The following is a 20,359-nucleotide window of genomic DNA, read 5'->3' on the forward strand; positions in this document are numbered from 1 at the left end:
GAGGGGCTAATTAAAGACAAGAGCTAAATGAGGTTGAGACGAGTATGGCAGTGAGGAGGTCCCACATTCATCTCCTTGGCCTGCACCCCCACTCTTCCCAACCTCTCTACCCCAAGGTGCTCCATTCTGTCAGATTTCCTTCTGGGAACACCAGATTGATCCTGTTTTCCTTCAAACAAAAGAGAACATAACAAAGCATTTGCTTCGCTTGGGTCAGGTTCCACACAAAGTCCACTCATTAAGATTGATGAATTAAAAGTCTCTCTTAATTGACAGATGTCAGGCCAGGGGGGGATCCTGGGGGCTCAGTGTGGGCTGGGCACCACTACAGCCTGAAGTGGCCAAGTATTGACTCTGGATCAGTTGGGTGACGCAGAATTTGGGGAGTTAGTGCCCCAGAGGCATGTTCTCCAGCTGGCCTGGGTCAGTGAGTGGGATGGGTACACTGGATGGGTGAGGAGCCGCCCCAGGTGCAATAACTACCAGGACCCTCAGACTTAGGGCCACAGTTCCCCTTGTAACTCTTCCACCTCCACGAGTGAGCTGAACTCGTCTAAACCATGTAGCCAGTAGGTAGTCCTGACCACAGAGTATCACAAAGCCTTCACCAACTGGCCAAGGCTATGTCTTGGATCCAGAACTCCGAGGACGTGAGACCCCATCCCCATCATGTTCTGCTGAGTTGATGAGTAGGGAACAGCTGTTCAGAAGAGGAACATGTGCCCTGAAGTCTTTCACTCACTCTTAGAATGGCCCCATCAACTGTCTACTTGGTAAGAAAAATGGCTTCAAAACACAGTGTTTTGTCAGTGTGAAAACAATGCTATATGACCTTGTTAACTGGGCCCTGAACTGTTGATCTGATGGAGATTGAGAATGTCCTGATACTTATTGGAACTCTAGAAATTTTCTTTCTTGGATCTTCAGGGATAGCTCTGTGAGGGATGAAGGGAAATGACCTGTGGGGTTGGAAGTGTTCCTGTTACCATGGATAATACTACAACTGTCAAGGCAAATTCAAGCCAGGGAGGTCACTAGATCACAGGTGGGAGATACACACCACATCCACAAGGCATCCTGGGATTATCAATGGGACAGGGCCTTGTCTGACATCGCAAGGGAATCTGAAATCATTTCAGAACTGGTTTAGACAGTAGGTTTGGGAGGCAACTATCTTCTCAATGTTAAACCCAGTAAATATGGACTGGTTGTTCCCGTCTTCCAAGAAAGCTTCTTGGTGCTGGGAAGTGGTTAAGCATCAATGGGGAGGCTGTCTATGCATCTAAACAATGGAGGGTGCAATGGGAAAATAACATAGTATCTATGGTATACCTTAAAATGATCAGCTATGTGTGCCATTTTACTGAGCTGGTAAAAAAATGAAGACTTAACCCCCCATAACTATCTTGACTACAAAGGTAGGGGTGCTGGGAATCCAAGAAGATCAAGGTGGTCTACAGATCTGGATAAAATTGTCCTCATTTCTCTGACCTCACCACCTGCTCTCCCAGTTGAGTTTGCTTAGACTGTGAAGCTGATGATAATTGAAGTTCAAGAGAAAAAGGACACTGCTTGGTGTTGGCTGCTTCGATTTTCCTTGAATAGTACCATCACTGTAATAAACCAACTTCTCTTCCCTACCCATAGATGGCTTTTCCAACACATTTCAATCAGAGGAACTGAGCACATTACACCGAGTCTCAATGAAACAAGGATCTGAGCACCACTGATAGTATACCTCACTCTGGGAAGCAAAAGAGAGGACTGAACAATTAAGCTCTGAGTTCATCCATTTCTACCTTTGGAAATTATCTACAATGGGAACTTTCCTCAATAATCTGTTTGATAAGCCTACTTGCTTACTCTAGGACTTTAGTCTGAGAATAAGTGAAGTCACTCTGTTGCCTATGAGAGGAGTTAGCAAGTTTGGCAAACTCAACCATATGCTATTTATTTAATGTCAATTGTCAACCAACCTCTCCTCCCCCCCCCAAGTGCAGGAGAGCCTAGAGGCTTCTAGGCTGCTAATGTTCTATCTTCAGAAGTTTCTGGAGAAAACTAGTAGCTCTGAAATTCAGTCTGTTTACAGGGATGCTATTTTTAAAAATGGATGTGATTCTATTCTGCCTTTTAAAATATGATCAAGGGGCGCCTGGGCGGCTCAGTGGGTTAAGCCTCTGCCTTCAGCTCAGGTCATGATCTCGGGGTCTTGGGATCAAGCCCCACATTGGGCTCTCTGCTCAGCGTGGAGCCCCGCCCCCCCACCTGCCTGCCTCTCTGCCTACTTGTGATCTCTGTCTGTCAAAAACAAAACAAAACAAAACAAAGCAAGAAACTTTAAAAAAATGGTCAAATAAATACATTTATATGTAAAGAAAAATTACATATCTCCCTATCATCTCTCTCTCTCCTTTCTTTTTTTCCTTGCAATTTTAATGTTGTTATTGTTGAAGAAACTGGGTGTTTGTCTTGGAGTTTCCAATAGTTTGAATTTATTGTATTACTCTGTCATTGTACCCTCTAAATTGGCAGTTAGATCTAGAGGCTTGATAAAATTCAGGTTCAATTATTTTGTCAAGGGTATTTCTTATACAGTGTTTTGTACTTCTATTAAGATGTACATAATGTTTGATTGTCTCTCTTTGGTGATCTGAGCAGCCATTGGTGGTCATTGCTCAGATCCACTAATTCATTAGGAGGTCACAAAATGATGATATCCTGATTTAATTGATCTTTCTTCATTTGTTAGCTGGAAAACTTCTATAAATAGGAAATTCCCCTGACTCTCTGGTCACTCTGAGACCACATATTTTTTGTTTGTTTGTTTTGTGTTTTAGCTCAATGAATTTGTTCCTTAGCATCCTCTAGAGGGGAGTCTAAATTTTTGGTATCATACTGAACTTACACGAATTTGAATATACTTGATATGTTTCAACCCATTGCATTTATCAACCTCCTGATGCTTAACTCTTTGATCAGTTATATCCTCTTTAAGCTGGTAACCAAATCCTTTGGGCAGAACCCCAGTAGTTTTTCATAGCTTCCTTGCTTTCTGGTATGACAGGATATTCCAGACTCATTTAATGAACTTCCTGGAAGTTCATGAGGCCTGGAATCAGCCTCGAGTCAGCCATCTTTCCAAGTGACTTGGTTCCTTTAGTGGGGAATAGTATTTAGAGACACAATTAAGGTTCCAAGAGTGCCCACTGTCATTGGGTTAGCCATTGTTTACAGGCCTTTCCAGTGGACAGAAATAGAAAATGAGTCCTTTTTAAACATAAAACACATTATGAATCAGAATTGCTACTGCAGATTTATTTGCAGAACAAGAGGGTTTTACTTAATCTCAATGATCCTACATTTGTGTCTGCTCTCACCCAAGCCGATAGTCCCAGTTCCCAGTGACATCAATATAAAAACATTGTTGCTTTCTCTCACACTATAAACACAATAGTTTCAGACCACCATCAATAACTGAAACAACTATATGATTAGTGAGTCAATAGTAAATCTGTTGAATTACTGTATAACCTAGCAGAGGGATAATGCTAAATTATAACTTAAAACTTAAAAGTAATAAGTAAAATGACTGACACATATGATTCTGTGAAAATAAGTGTTTTACATGTAATCCACATGAGTTATAACAGACCCATTTTGCAGATGAGAAAACCAAGACTCAGAGAAATTAAATATCTTGCCAAAGTTTACAGTTAATAAATGGCATAGATGGGATTTGAACATAAGGAAATTCCAACTCATTGCACACGGAGACACCTAGATTTCCATTCATTCTAAGCACATTCAGAAAGTCAGAAAATAAACATTTTCTAGACCCCACTCATAATTGGGAAATAAAATCTTATTAATACTTCTAGGCTCATATTACTACTACTACTACTACTACTACTACTACTACTACTACTACTATTATTGGTTTGATACAGACTTCATGTTGAATTGTAGGAGAACTTTAAAGGCACAGGAGTCTTGGGAAAGAGACTTCTGTGTGTTTTAAGTATAAAACATCAGTATAGTATGACAGTGAACATGGAGATTTATATCTCTTAGTTCTTATTCTTGATCAGGACTCTGTTACATTCCTGAGGCCTCTTCTTCCTCATATCCCTGTACTATGAAACATCATCTCAACCTTCAGAATCTTGCTTTAAATATAGAAAATTGAAAGAAACATCAGATCTTTTAGTTTATTATCAGCAAAGACAGTGGCTTTTCTTTTAATGGGAACCATTCAAACTGCTTGTTGGGCTTATAAAGATAGAAGGTGCCCACCGATGCCCAGTTTCACTTCTTGATCAGTACTTGGTGTTTGTGCAAGCTATGCAATCAGTTACAACCTTGATCCCTGTCCTTCCCAGCTTTTAATTTGTTCACATTTTTTAAAAAAAGATCTTATTTATTTATTTGACAGAGATCACAAGTAGGCAGAGAGGCAAGCAGAGAGAGAGGGGGAAGCAGACTCCCTGCTGAGCACAGAACCCGATGCGGGGCTCGATCCCAGAACCCCGGGATCGTGACCTGAGCCGAAGGCAGAAGCTTTAACCTTCTGAGCCACCCAGGCACCCCTATTTGTTCACATTTTAATTATTCATTTCTTTCTAGTGCATCTCATGCCTAGCCAATAAATACTATTTCTCTTTCTGTTTCTTCAAGAAAACTTTTAAAGCCAATTATGCTCTCTTTCTCAGTCAGGGGCATGGCTATTTCTAGGGGTTTGTGAGAGCATTGCCATTCATCTGTTCATTTCATAAAGATGTATGAAGCCCTGATTAATATACCAGGCATTATTCTAGGTGTTGGAGATACAGAGAGGATAAGGCAGACATGTTTTTACTCTCAAGGAACTTACCTTTTTAGGAGGAGACAGAGGAAAAGCAAAGAACGAATAAAAGCCAGATAAAGTCAGAGAAAGACTTATTCTGCGAATTAACATTAAATACAATGATGTGGTAGGGACTGGGATGGGAACTTCCTCCACTTGGATGGTCAGAGAAGTCCCTAAGATTTTTTTTTAAGGTTTTATTTTTAAGTACTCTCTCCACCCAATGTGGGGCTCGAACTCATAACCCCAAGATCAGGACTCGCTCATTCTGCCAACTAAGCCAGCCAGGCACCCTGTCCCTGTCTAAGATTTGAGCTACATGAAGACAGGAAGAGAGATGTCAAGGCAGAAGGAACATGTCCAAAGGACCTGAGGCAGGAATACATTTGGTGTGTCTGAAGACAAGGAAGAGCACAAGAGCTGGAGGGCAGTGAACTACACTGAATCATGTCGGAACATCCAAGTATTTAAGAATTTGCTTGTTAGTTCATTTACACCCTACCTTGGTCCAAAAAGGATTTAAAATAGCTATTTGAATGTTGCCATTCCTCAGAGTGCCTAAAGATTTTAGAAACATAAAAATGAATCCCTTAGCAGGTAAAGTAAAACAGATACATCTACAATGGGACGTACAGACCATCAGTGCAAGATGTTTCCTTTTTTTAGCTCACACACCTTGAAATGTCATTTAAAAAATTATCTTTAAAGAAAATTGTTGCACTGAATTTAATTTCAGATCAACAGACCCATTAAATTCTCTAATTAATCATGGCACATGCTATTTACCAAACTCCTGTAAAAACAAATTTCTTTTGTACACATTACAAAGAAATGTTACATAAAATTAAGCACCAAGTAATGACTTTAATTTGCGGTTAGTTAATAATACACAGATGATCACGCGGCTGTAAAGGAAGCCACTTGGGATATTAACAGATATGCTGGCACAGAGGAATTAGAAACAGGCCGACTGTGAGCTCTGGGTGGGGGAATAAAGAAAATTCAAGAGTAAATGGATGTTAGATGTTTTGGCTTCCAATAATGGGCAGAGACCTGCTGAAGGCCTTTGCCCAGAGAAGCCTATCTAAATGACTTTCAGGTTTCTTCATGGGTTTCTAAATTTATTTTTACCTCTTTTCCAGCAACATGGTTTTAGAAAATTTAATGGAATTTTCATTTCACATGAGCTTGGCTGAATGGCCTTGACTAAAAGTTCTTTTTTTTTTAAGCTTTTGGAGAAACTATAATTGTTTCAAGTTCTATGAGCCACTTTAGTAGACAAATTTCTTGGTGCTTAATGAGTCCAAGCTAAGATACTCAGACTTTATGTTTTTGGAAATAAATATAAAATAGAGTCAAGTCTTAATATCTAAAGTAAATCAACATTATATTTCTCTGAGGCCTATAGGTTACATAAGCAGTCATACAAACAGACACGCAACAATGAAAATTCTCTATCTCATGTTGTAGCAGATGGGATGGAAAACCAATGGCCCAGAGGACTTGTGATGACAATTTGTCTAGACCTTCTAGAAAGAAGGAATGGTAAATTGTCAGGCGACTGAAAATAGCTCGCCTTCCTCTTACAGAACAACTTTTCTGATATTTTCATGATGCCGTTGCTCCTATCTGAAAGCCATTGGAAAGGGATTTGCACAATGAAAGATTCATAGCATCTACTCTCGAGAGAGGATCTCAATGGCCTGAGAAGCAGAGACTCCTAAGGGTCATTCAGGGCTCCCACCAATTCACAGTGAGACTCTTACTTGTCCCTTCATCTGTCCCTATGCCTCCTTTGTTTGACGTGTGAAATGGGTATCAAGGAACCATTTACTCTATGGTCATGTTTCAGCTTTCTAAACAGGTGACAAACAGTCCCGTCATCTGTATTAGAGGGGATATTGGTCCCACATTACTTCTCTCAGGCACCTATAGTTGGGCCCTATTTCCCGAGGGCACTGGGTCAAGTCATTCTTACATTCTTGCAGGTTATGAACCAGGCTGCAAAGGAGGCAGTCTCTTTGACTTGATCCCGAATCTGGGCTCACCATGGTCCTCAACAGGCTTTGGGGCAGTAAGATAATGTGACACAAACAGAAACACACCCCGTTATGAAACTAATGATGAGCTGAAAATAAAAAGGAAGTTTAAAGAAGGGAAGCCTCAGAAAGGGATTGGTCAACAACTCCAAGGCAATAGCCTGCTGTGCTCATGTTTTCCGCAAATATTGACTCTGAAAGATTAAACATGTGACTAAGCGCAATGTCATTGTTCCTGTGAAAGTGACTTCCATGGTTCTATTTCAGACCAAAGGCAGTGCAGAACAATAGAGGTGAGGGGGGCCCAGAGATAGTACTGGGGCTTTCCTCCCCTGCAGGGAGGGGCAAGTACTATGCGTGTGGTTACCGTTTATGTGTGTTTAACTTCTGCTCCATCACCAGTGATAGGAGTGTGGCGTATCACACACATAAGTAAATCTCTACACACACACACACACACACACATTGTTTGAGCTGGAAGAAAAAAAGGGTGTTAGCAAAGGATCTTTGTTCTTCTTCTTTTGACTTTGCAAAACCATCCTAGACTTCCCGAGAAGTAGTCTGGGACCTAGAAAGAAAGCTGTTCAGATGGCAGGAGAGCTGGACATGGGGTGAGATTGGAAGAATATGTACCGAAGGTTCTGGAGCCTAGGCAGTTCCAACAGCATGGACTACAAGTCAGAGGAAAAAAAGGAGTGATTTCTTTTAAAACCGGGCAGCACAGGTTCTGGAAACCGGGGTCCCTCACTGGGGGAGTCCTGACTGTTTCAAACAGGATCAACTGGAAGCTGACCAAGAAGCCAAGTGGTAATGCTTTGATGTGAAATATTTGTACAGTATGAGACATGTATTCTTTCACATAACCTCTCAGAGCAGACCGTTTCAGACTTGGCTCCATGCTGATGGCATGTTTATTGGTCCTGTAATTTGGATTTGGTACATGGTGGGTTGGATGATGGGTCAGCAAATACTCACTCCCGCCTCCAACTCCAACCCCTCTGAGATACCATGATGGGGGAGTGTACTTCCCCACTCCACTGATGTTCCCCATGGCCCCGTGACTTGTCTTGCCCCATGGACCATTAGCAGACACGACACCAACAGAGATGGAAAATATGCTTGTGCAGCTGGGCTTCTGCGGCAAGAAGAAAATACTAAGTCTCATCTGGTGGTCCAGAGAGGATGAAGAAAACATGTTGAGCTGATCTGGACCCAGTCTGTGACTTGAAATCAAGACCAGCTGAAGCGAGCCTGGATTGGCCAAATCCAGATGTTTGAGTGAGAATATGATGATGGTTCTTTCAAGCCACTGAGATCAAGGGTAGTTAGAGGTACAGCAACACCATGTCACCAGAACGGCTGACTGAGCAAGGAAAAAGGGCAAGGAATGTGCCTTGTTCCAGTGTTTACGGGGCACAGTGGATGAGCGTAATGCTGAGGTCCCCAGTGGGGGTGAGTGCTTCGTGCGGCCCCTGCCCTGAACGCTCAGGGGCACCATGGGTCAAGGTCAGAATTTGGCTGCCGCTCCCTCTGGCCACACAGGAGGTGTTAAAACTGTTCTTAGGCACATCCGTGTGACAGCAGGGAAGCTGTCACCCCCGTGACCCCAAGAATGGGTCCCCAAAGGAGGACATCGTTCCATGAAGAAATGAGGAGAGACTGGGTGCTGATTTGTGCCTTCGCTGCTCACGGTATAAACAGGGCTGTCTACCCGGCACTAATCCCAACCACGGGAAAAATACGTTTCTCTTTTTTTAAGAGAAAGATAGGAGAAGGGCATTTTTAGTGCAGGTTGTGGTTCTTTATGACACAAACTGCTCAGCCCACGGGAATGGAAATGGATGAAGCATATACAGTCAGATAATGAATGGAGTTGGGGCGAAAAACTGTAAAAGAAACTGCTTGATTTTATTTTTCTATCCATAATGATGTTTGTTTTTACAGTGGTCAGCAGTGCTGTTCTCACTGACATTGAGCATTTGCAGAAAGAGAGCAGTCAGCCCTCTGTGATATCGAAGTGGGTATAATAAGATTTAGTATTATTAATTTATTTGCAAAATAAAATTTCAATTAGATACTAATTGCATGAATTTCTAGGACCACCATTTATTAGATGAGGGAAGTCAAACTACTACATTTGCTGGTCCCCTGGTAGAACTAAGGAGACATTACTTTCATCCTCAAGGAGAGTATGTTGGCCAGATTATTAATGGACGGGGGAGAGAAGACAGATCGAGTGGCAGACAGTCCTGTCTGGCCCCAGCTTGTCATGTGCAGACATATACCAGGTAGTTGCACCTTCCTGGGCTTCCTGATTGCTGTGCTAGAAAAGGTCCCAGATGTACTGTGAATGAGGTCTGTGGTAACTGAGGTCGCGAGCTGCTCAACAGTCCAGACCTCAGCAAGAGCAACCTGGGGGCTCTGTCGGGCAGGCCCCATGTTCCCCACCAATGGCTAAAACCATGAATTTCTCTGCGATGCACTGAGCACTGCCAAGAAGGTGCCCTTGGCTACCTACCTCAGCTCTCTGCCACAGAGCTCAGTGCTGCCTACTGTGGGCAAAAAGGCTGCAGAGATGCCGGAGATTTCCTGTTGTAGCAGCCTGCGGAACAGGAGGGACTCCTGCGAGGCAAAGTGCAGAAGGTAGCCCTGCCTCTATTTCTTCATATATCCTGGTTCCTTAGATGCATTTGCATAGGTCTGCCCTTTTAGTGAAGTTCACACAGGGGGCCAGGTGAGGGCTTGAGCGCTGTGTGTACATTCTGCACGTTCAAGCCCCTTGCTCTTCAAATACTTGGAATGGAGAAGTTTGATTGGATTTGAAATTCATTTCCGTTATCACAAGAAATTTCAACATCTACGTCGGTCAAAGAAAATAAAAAAGAAGAACTCTTAGATTCTTTAAAGATAATTTCTACTGTTGTAAATTTTTGAATGGCTGTAAAAAATGGCTTTAAACTTTTTATCACCTACTTGTGTGAACAAAGTTTCTCATCAATGGTGACTATCAAGAATTTGAAGAGATCATTAAAACGACTTGATCAGGACTTGCTTGTAGCCATTTCAGACATAAAACTTGGTATAAAACAGTTATGTGCATGGAAGCAAGCTCAACTTTCTTATTAACATTTTTGGAAAAGATTTTATTTTGAGATTTTATATGAATTTAATATTTAATATCCATCTTGAATGCTCTGTATTTTATTTTTATTATCATAGTAATAAAATACTTTTAAAAATGTGATCAGTGTTTTCACCTAGCCTGTACTGGTGTCCTCAAATCCCCAGTTCATTCCAGCACAGTGTACAAATATTATATCATGTCTTAGCTTCAAGTAGAGGTCAGAACACTTGGATGTTAATCCTCATTTGCTGCTTTTTTTGACCAAATCACATGAGCAACTTGGGCCTCATTTCCCCTATCTGTAAAATAACTGGATTGGGTGAAATTATTTCTAAGGTTTCCTCCAATTACCAATTGCCAAGTTATTTTTAATGATCTGTCTACTTATAGGGTCATGTCTAGGCTCTCTTTCTCGTTAGGCTACATCTTAGTAATTGGTCAGTGGTTTTTGAAAAACTTTAATACCAAATGGTCTTGCTACAAACCAAAGGAATTTGTATGCATTACACAGATAATGGAATTAGGTGTTAGTTTGTGGCCAAAACATTTATTAGAAAGGAAAATTGAGCCAATGCCTTGACTCCAAAGAACTCAAGGTGCTATGCTAATGCCACAAGCCTATTTGTTCGAGTTAAAATTTCTGCAAGCATTTGACTTGTTCCTTTAAGTTTAGGAACACAGCACAATTTGAAGGAAGCCATAATATGATATGACATGACATGATGTGCTGTGATAGAAGTGCAGGCTCCACTGGTGTTCAGAAGGCACTGTTGATGTGGACTGTGCCCATGTCAATCACTTTTACATCTCAATAATACTGCCCATTTACTTCTAAGCCATCTCTTTCCACCTTTGGAAACAACTCTCTCAGATTGAGAGTGAGGCTGAGGATCTGAAAGACAGTCACTAGTTGTTAGTCAACTTGCTCTGAGCTAGAATTCTACCTTATTGGCCTTCTCCTCCCCAGTTCCCTGCCCCTTTATGAGCAGACACAGATACTAATACTAATACTAACACTAATACTACTAATAATAAATGAGCCAGATACATTCAGCATTCAAAGCCAGATAAAAACCCTACAGTAGCCCTTAAAATTCACATAGTTTAGGAAGAGGTCTGGAAAAGTACATTGCTGGACATCAGAAAAATTTGAAGCATGGAAGACACATCCATTTCAAAGGAAAGGACCCAAAGAGTAATTGAGCATGTGTGATATGATCATACATGGACAGCTTTGCACAGACCATTGACTATGTCAGTGCATGACCTTAAGTGCTCGTAGGCACTCCTAGAATTAGATGTGTGCAGCCTGGAGAAGTCTGAGTAAGAGAGAAAGTAGTAGGCATGTCTCGTGATGCCTTATACTCCCTTCTGAGCTGTGTATCCAGTCTTTCAGGGAAGATCGAACATCAAAAGCTATGTGAAGAAATGATCTAACATTGTCAGCTCATTTGTCCTGTGGATTAGTGTCAGCATCACACAAAACAGGCACTCCACGGTGGAAGCAGAAGTTCAGGGTTTGGTCTTTGGGTGAAGAAGATAAAGCAAAAGTCAGGAATTAGTGAGGCCTTTAAAACAATGGGGTCTCTTGGGTTCCAGCAAGAACTCAAGTTGCATAATGGAGCATTTAGTAAAGATGAAAGACACCATAGAACACTGTCTGTAAAATTCAAGAGCCTATAGTCTAGGAAGGAAATCCCATTTATTAAGCACATATGGAGGGCACTGTGGTACATGTTTCACATCCTTTGAGCGAACTGTTACCATAGTACCATTCCCATTCTAATAGGTGAGGAAACAGGTTACAAAAGGTTACAACATTTGTTACAAAATTTGTTGTTGACTGTAGACATATCAGTGATGTTTGGGTCTGTTTCTTGGCCTAATTGAGGGGATTTTTTCGAACATCACAGCATCTTCCGTATTGGCTCAGTGGCATACCACCGTTATAGCCATGTTCCTTAAAATCTTGAGGATTTTCGTCTTAGTATTTCTGATCTAAATTTAGTCACCCATGTATGAGGCACTTTAAGTGTTTCCCAGGCATTTATTTTTATTTGAAAGGGAAACATTTCTTAATAAGTTCTACCAGAAAGCCAAGAGCAATTCTCTATAGGATTGGGGGTACCTCAGTGATGGGGGTATATCCTCTGGGTTCTGGAGCTGCCAAGGGGGCCACACTGCTACAATATTTTTTTCCTTCCATTTTTTTGTCTGCATTTTCCTTGATTGACTCTTCATGTGATGATTTTGGGATATTTATTGTAGGAGGAGTCGAAAGATAATTCAGTCTTCCCTCTAACAAGATTGATCAGAATTTGAATGTATATTAATGATAGGTTAGAAAAATTACTTTCAGCTTCAAAACTTACTACTACGAATGGTCTACCTGTGAATTTCTACTGTAATTACATTCCAAGAACAGGTAATGCTCCAAAGAGAAAGTAAGGTCCTGAAAATGAGCCTTCTAGTTCATAATGTGGCCAGAGCTGACCAGAGGCAGAGTCATAGCATAGCTTGAGAAGCTGAAAATTCAAGGTCTTTTCCAAGGCACAGGTGCCGCCTGCAGGAGAAAGCCATCACTTGAGCTAGGAGACAAAGAACATTGCCTCAGCCTGGGGGACTCACTGCTCTTGCCTGTGGTGGTCCTGGGGCTGCTGGTGGGGCTGGTACACTGGGCACAATCTCTCTGTCCTCCTGGTCCTTAACGACAACTACTTCTGGTGGGCCACCTTGAGCCTCCTGGCCCAGCTTTGCCTTCAACGGGAAGTAATTGATCCAAGCACTGTTCGTTACCACCTTTGATCTGGTCTTTATGGCCACCTGGCATCCCGACCTCTGTTCTCGGGTCAGTCCTGATGAGGAAGAGGGAGGGGAGGACTTGGAGCTGGAAAGTGGGGAGGGGGACTTCCCGGCTTGATCAAGTCTCTAAAAGCTGTGGCCTGCAGTTAGTAACACCTCCTAAGCTCAAAACTACAGAGGAATTTACCTATATGGCATTACCATAAAAGGCTGAAGCAAAGAGTCCCTTTCTAAAACCATCAATAATAAACACATTTTGATCAATCATGCTGGAGGAAAGACTGAATTACTTGTCTATCCTTTTTCTAGGAAGCATTACAAAATCGTTATTATAAAGAGGCAATCAAAGAGTATGAAGGCAAGAAATGTAAGGAAACCAGCATTACAGAACTCTATCAGTTCTAATAAACCAATAAAAATATTTTTTTGTTTTTCAGTTATTTTTCTGCATTTGGGGGAAATTTGTGGTATTCGTTAGTGTTATAAAATTTCTGATTTGATGCAATTTCTTTACCCGTTCAAATTAATTTTTCCTATCATACCTGGTCTTACATTCATCTTTTAAAATTATTTTTCTTAAAGAAGGCCCCATAAGTTGAAGCTTTAGGTGCCACCAACTGGGATCGGTCCCTTCTCTTCACTTCTATTAAGACCCAGAAAGGATGCCCAGCATGCCTGTGTCCTCAAGGCTGGTGTCTCTGCCAATAAGGATATTAGGTGCCTGGTAGGGTTTCATAGAAAAGACATGGATCAGAGTGGGATTTGAGTTCTATTTCTGGATTAAGCCTTGTTCTAATTATGTACCCCTGGGGACAACACTGTAGTGCCCTGTGTAATGCCCTATGTAGAAGAAGGCATCCAATGAAAAGGAAAAAACTATTGCTATCATGCTTTTTCCTCCGGCGAGCAGCGAACTGAGCTTAACCTGTAGCGTCTTGGTGAAGCTTTCCATCTAATGATGCTGTACCCACATCACCTTTGAGACCAGTTGAACACTGTCACATGTCTTTTTCTAAATTTCCCCATGTGGAGTTGGTGGTTGTGGTGACTTTCCCTTTTTTCCTTTTCCTTTTGTTATATATGGAAGAAGTAGAGACACTCCTGTCTCCCGTTGCCACTTCTCTATCTTTTTACCGTGCTCAACCCATCTTCCTCTGCGTCCTCATTAGCCTCCCACCCAGTCAGTGTCCCAGATAATGGCGGCCGTCCATTACCCTCTTCCAGCTCTTCCAGAGACCTGTGAAACATCCTAGAATTGGGCTGATACTCCTCCCCTCCCAGACAGAGCAAGAGATGAGGGGAGCTGGACAGAGGGCGGCCTTCTTCACGTTTGGAGAGGTCCGCTAGCAAACAAGTCCACAGTGCTTTGTGCTCCCTGCTGGTCACCCACTGGGATCACCGGTGCCTCTCTGGTTCCTAAAGAAGAAACCCTTGACCTGTATTCTCTTCCTTGTCACATCCTTGCCCCATCCCAAGGTACTTCGGGCTTCTGAAATGTGTAGAACATGAGCAAATGAAAATGGGGAAATAATCTGTAAGGTCAGTGGCTGATCAGCCACACTTAGATATCTAAGAAAGGAGAATAACACCCTTCAAGGTGTCATCAGCCAACGAGAAGAGCAATGAGTTGGTCCCATTTGGAACTTTTCTGGGCCTCTATAAATTTGTTTCTCAAGGTAAATCACCAGTCTGTCTAGCCACATTTGTTAACAATGCATGTAACTCTTAATGGCATCTCAAAAGCATACTTATTCTCAATTTCGCTTCTCATTCGTTTTTATGATGCTAGAGAAATTCAGATTATATAGGCTTTCTTTGTGCTGAGATGGTAATTTTATATCACTGTAGATTAATAGCATTTTTAGTGATATTTGGTATCACTCATTTGTCTCCTGTGGTCGTAAAGATATATATTTTTTCTAATTTGGCTTTGCCAACAAATAAAAAATAAGAGTCTTTTTCTGTTGAATGAGCGAAAAAATCATTCTGATCATGAAGAATTATTCCCTTTTAACATACCCACAATCCGCCGTCTAATTGTTTTTGTTATTGCGGCAATACAGTGTCTACAAGAATGTGTGTGCGTGCTTGCTTGCATGCATACAGTTCGACCTGCAGAAGAATACTTCCTGGTTGCTACTTGACCTTGACTTTGAGACTTTGAGTTCTGATTACTGAGCTTGCAACTTCTCTGTTGAGAGCCTGTCGGTCCAGTCATCTCTGCTTAGGAAGACAGAAACCTCCCGTTTCTTTCCCTTCCCTTCCCTTCGCCTTGGAGTTTTGCAGAGACCTTTACTTTGTGAGCATCTTGATGGGTCTGGAATTCTATTCTGAGAACTGGTCCTGCAGTGCTCACTCGAAGCAAGTACCCATTCCAGGGACGGTTATTACAGAGTAGAAAGGCAGTCAGACTCGCTTTAGCTATCAGCTTTTAAGAGCTTCCTCCATCTGCTAAAATGTGCACTGCAAAGTTGCACATAAAATGCTGATTAGTACCTCCGTGCAGATTCATATAATGATCCACTCTCTCTTGGTTTACATCACACTCTCCTAACTACCTATTCACCTGTTCTATTGGAAAATTTTAATCATCTCTCTGACATTAGCTTGGCAATTTCAGCGGCCACTTCACAATCTTTCAAAGTCTTTCTGCTCCATTTCATTCCTATTTCTTTTCTGCTTGTGTTAATTATTTTTGCAGGCAGCATACGTGTTTGTCAATAATGCATTACATTTTCCATGTGTCAGTTCCTCAGCCCATCAAAGAACCCTGCTTTTTACATTCGGAATCTATTTTCGCCTTTCCCTACTCAGCTCATTTTGCTCTGGGCCTGCCTCTACTCCTCATTCCAAATCCACTGGAAGTTGCCTGAAACTTGGCACTTGCAAAGCGGTTCCCAGTTTAATCGGGTCTGGGGCTCCAAGGAGCTTTAGGTTGGAGCCTGCAGTGGGCTGCAAGGTGTCTCAGAGCCCTTTGACTCCTTTGGGACCTGAGATAATTTCAGAGCCCGCACTTTCTGGGATGCCCACTTCTGGAATGTGCACAAGAACAGTTCTCCCATCTTGAATCAAGGACCAGGACCTAAATCCCTCAGTAAGCTTGAGGATCATGAAAACCAGTCCTGACTCTAATGGCTCCATTTCCAATGTGATGATTTTGCTTACTGAAAAAAAAGAGCCCTCTCTCTAGAAAAGAAATTTTTAAATTTGTGCTTAGTTGACACCCACTGTTCCATTAGTTTCCGGCCTAACAATGTAATAATTCAAACTCTCTATACATTATGCTGTGCTCACAAGTGTAGCTCCCATCTGTGACCATACGACCCTATTAAAATATCATTGGCTGTATTCCCTATGCCGTACCTTTCATCCCTGTGACTTAGTCATTCCATAGCTGGAAGCCTGAAGCTCCCACTCCACTACACCCTTTCTGCCCATCCCCTCAGCCCCTTTCCTCTGGCGACCATCAGTTTGTTGTCTGTGTTTGTAGGTCTGATTCTGCTGAAAAAACTTTCTCTTACGGCCACTCAAAAAAACACCTAGCGTAGTGTCGGGCACCTACCAAAGCTCTGTAAATACTTAGACAATCGAATGTGTTGTGAAAGGCTTCAGACACACAGGCAGTCATTTTGGGGGATGCGGATGGGAGGCATGTTGCTCCTTTAAAAAAAAGTCAGTACCATTCTTCCCTCGGTCCCAGCATAACCTATTCTTGGGGATTTTCCGGTGGTTATCATTTCCTTTTTCATGATTACTATCACGGCTACCTACAAGTCGCCCTAATCCCAAGACTCTTTTGTCGTTGCTTCTGAGAATTGACTGGCTGGTTCCCTCTCACAGGCCAAGGAAGCGCCATTTTCAGAAAAACTCCCTGCTTCTCAGAATGAATGCCCTTTTGGTGAAGGGCACATGAAGGGAAGTTTCTTTTCTTGCTTTGCTTTTGTTTCAGATTCCCCTGGGGGTTACACATATCCTGTTCGAATTCCCCGGTTCCTTGGGGAAGCACTCAGCCTGTGACGGGAAGAGAAGGGACGTGGGCCCCAAGCCCCGTGGACAGGGAGGGAACGGAGGCTCCTCTGGGTCTGGGCTGCCACTTTGTTTCCTCCTCTGCCCAAGTACGTCACTCGTGTGCACAGGAAACTTTCAAGTGCCACACACTGACCCTTGGTAAGATTCCATTTCTTACTTCCCATCTCTATGACCTTCAGTTGCCAGCTCCTTCTGGTATTTTTAACCGCCTTCTATCGCCTGGGAGCCTTCTGTCTCCACGCTGCAGGAGAATGTTGGAAATGGCCGGGCCAAGGAAACACCAGTGTGGGGAGACGGGGATGCGCCGAGGGAGAGGAACAGAAGCTCAGACTGCAAAACAATTAGGTCTTGCGTGCTTCAGGATTTGAGGTTATCAGACATTTCTTGTATTGTTAGCTCTTTTTCAATAATCACAAGTGGTCATTTTCTGCTAATTGTCCCACAGGGAGCAAAACTGAGTTTCAAATATTTTTTGTTTTCTGTCTGGCAGTCTCGTGGATAAGCAGAGGCATTGACAAAGGTTGACCCAGGGAGGAGAGAGGGACAGTAAAGTTGTATTTCATTCACCGTTCAGATAATCACCTGGTCGTGACCAATCATGTAGAAATAGATGCCTTCTCTCCAGTAGGTAGCCTCTCTCTCTAGATCTTTCTGGAAATACCTTTCTTGAATTTAAAGACCACCTCTAGATATGACTTTCCAAGACAGGAGACTTCTGGTGGAGTCTTTCATTCACACTAATAAGAAGGTGAAACATGGTACCACCTCTTGCCACAGTGATCTTGTATTTGAAGTGGACACAGGACGGACGACATGCGGCTTACCTCTTCCACTTCGTGTTGAGCTCTGATATCTGAGTCTGGCAAAGACATTGCCTTCCTTGGCTGCTCCCTGCTTTGCCCAGCTAAATAAAAATGAATTGTTAGTTTTACTTGGTTTACTAACTCCATGGGTTAGGATAATCTAATAATTAGGATTATAATTAGGATAATTTTGTGAGACGAAATCTGGACAAATTCTCTGTACTTCTTTATGGGCAATATCTACAGTTAATCATGCTTTGAGAAAACATTTCCTTAGAACGGTCATTGGAAAGGGTTTTGTTAAGAAAATTTGAGAGCTGGGGGTGGGGGAGGGGTCCCTATATCACACCCTCTGCTGAATTAAAAAAAAAAACACAAGGCTTCCATAAAATCCAGTTAACTCTAGCCAGTGATAATCTCCCCCTGTTTCCACATGTGTCAAATTGGGATTATGAAATTACCTGTCTCATGGGCTTTTTGGGACTACTTCATATAACTTTTGGAAGTACCTGGTACCTAGTAAGTATTCTATAAATGTTAGCAATCATTATTACCAACTAATAAAATTTCTTGTTGCTCTCACAACATACGACCCATTAGGGAGAGGTTGCAAACTAAGAGGCCACAAACACGTTGCAGTTGTGAACAGAGTTGCAGAAACTTTTTAGCTCTGCATTTTACAAGTGAGAGATTTTGCACACATACCAAACAAACAAACAAAAACTATTTCCAATTTTGCTTTACCAGGAGAGGACCCAGGGTGTGAGGCATGTATTTCTTAAAGGCAGCATGGGCTGAGCTGAAGGACCCTTTTTAGAGGGCGTGTCTGGCTAGTCAGCAAAATCCCCACTGTGTCCTGCTGGGCTCCTGGCAAGGCGACTTGGCCCATGGAGCATTGCATTTCCCTCTCCTGTCTTAGACCCTACCAGGCACTTTGAAATAGGTGCTGATATTTTGCTTTACATGAAGCATAAGACGCGTGGTTTGGCGACATAACCCACATTTCTGAGTTGAGGAAACTAATAAAAGAGAAGGTGGCCCAGTGAGTCTCTGGGGACCGGGACTCAAACCCAGACCCCCTTCTTCTGCAGCGTCATGTCGCTTCCCCAGCCTCGTGCACAAACTCCTTTCCAAGTTTTTTGCAGAAGCGGCTTGTCCTCTGTCAGTTCACCAATTGCTGTGGCAACACGATGTGCCAGTGTCGAATGGTAAGTTAAAATGTGACCTAAGGTGTCCGAAGAATATCCTCTCCACTCCGCTAATAAGAGACAGGCCATCTCTAAATATTTGCATGGAGTCTGGCTCCCAAGATAATTCAGTGTCCGTGTGGCTCTGTTTCACCTCTACTTATTTCCATTACCTTGCATATTAGCTATGTCAAGTTGATGGGCCTGCTGTTCCCCAGGGTGGCTATTATAAATATGGTGTTACAGCGGAACGCTTCCAGTCTTCTGGAACCTCATTTGAACTAAGCAAGTTCTCTATAATGATCATTAATGATGTATTGCTTGCATATAAATGTTGGATATTAATCTTTTGTTTACTTTCTCTATGCCATCAGACTTTTTAGAGGTTCTTTGTAACATGCTCTTAATTGATGATGAGCAGTAGTTTCTGCATTTGGGAAAGAGTGATTTTTTTTTTCAGCTGACAATGCACTGTGGCCAGTGAAGACTTACTCTCAGAGCCCTGACTGATAGACCCACTTCTCTTGGCCAAAACGGCTGCCCAGAGCTCTTGGAGTTCACGTATAACTAGCGGCAAGGTGTAATATCTCACTGAGCCAAGACTGTCCATTGGCTCATATGTTTCCTGAGTTGGAGACAGGAACCTGTTGACACCAGGAAGTCCCTGCACAATGACTGGGATGCACCCAGTCACCAGTTCTGGAAGGGAGGACATGGTGGGTGCTGGATACATTCTGTTCCTTTCTCACAGGACCTGAATTGGGCCCATGCCCTAGTGGGTCTGAGGGCTTCATCTGGTTTGGATCCTTTGATAAATCCCCTTTTGCCAAGACCCAGAACTCAGGTGCTGGGTTAAATCTAAAAGGGTCTCCCGTGACTTGGGACGGATTCTTCTTTCTGTATTGAATTCGACTCGAAGAGATGCCTGCAATTTGGTTTAATTTGACTTCATACTAGGGGATCGCCCAGGAATAGACTGGCAGGAAACAATGAGACGTGAATGTTCTTTGTGGCACGGGGTTACTCAGTAAGACAGGGGCTCAGGAGTAAGACAGACCTGTATTTGAAACCCCGTTCTGCCACTTACTACCTGTGTAACCTTAAGGAAGTTTCTTTTTTGTGTGGCTGTTGTAGATTGTGTGGTTCCCCCCCCCCCAGGGTTACTGAGATATAATTAACATATAACAGTATATAAGTTTAACATGTATTTAAGGTTTCTTAATCCCTCTTTAAGCCTTTTTTTTCTTTTTGCTTAATAGAAAGATTAATGGTACTTACTTGATGGGGTTGTTATGAGAGTTAAATGACTCTGTGTGTGTGTGTGTGTGTGTGTGTGTGTGTGTGTGTGTGTGTGATAGCCCAAAATCTAGTACAAAGCAAAAAGCAAGTGCTCAGTACAAAGTACAAAGCTGTAATAGTAATTTTTTATTACATGTCATTATTATTGTTATTTGTGATGACGCTGATGTTGGCCCTAGCTGCAGAGTCCTCTCCTGACGTTACTCAACCTGAAAGAGAAAGGCTATTTGCTA

General features: G+C 42.4%; 1 pseudogene; it reads left to right on the plus strand.

Annotated features, from left to right (window-relative positions):
• Nucleotides 1–20,095, plus strand: part of LOC101675081 — a 36,241-nt pseudogene extending 16,146 nt beyond the window's left edge.
• The last annotated feature ends 264 nt before the right edge of the window (nt 20,096–20,359 follow it).

The sequence above is a fragment of the Mustela putorius genome, unplaced genomic scaffold (assembly GCF_011764305.1).
Source record: "Mustela putorius furo isolate JIRA1106 unplaced genomic scaffold, ASM1176430v1.1 tig00003869_pilon_pilon_pilon, whole genome shotgun sequence".
NCBI lineage: Eukaryota > Metazoa > Chordata > Mammalia > Carnivora > Mustelidae > Mustela > Mustela putorius.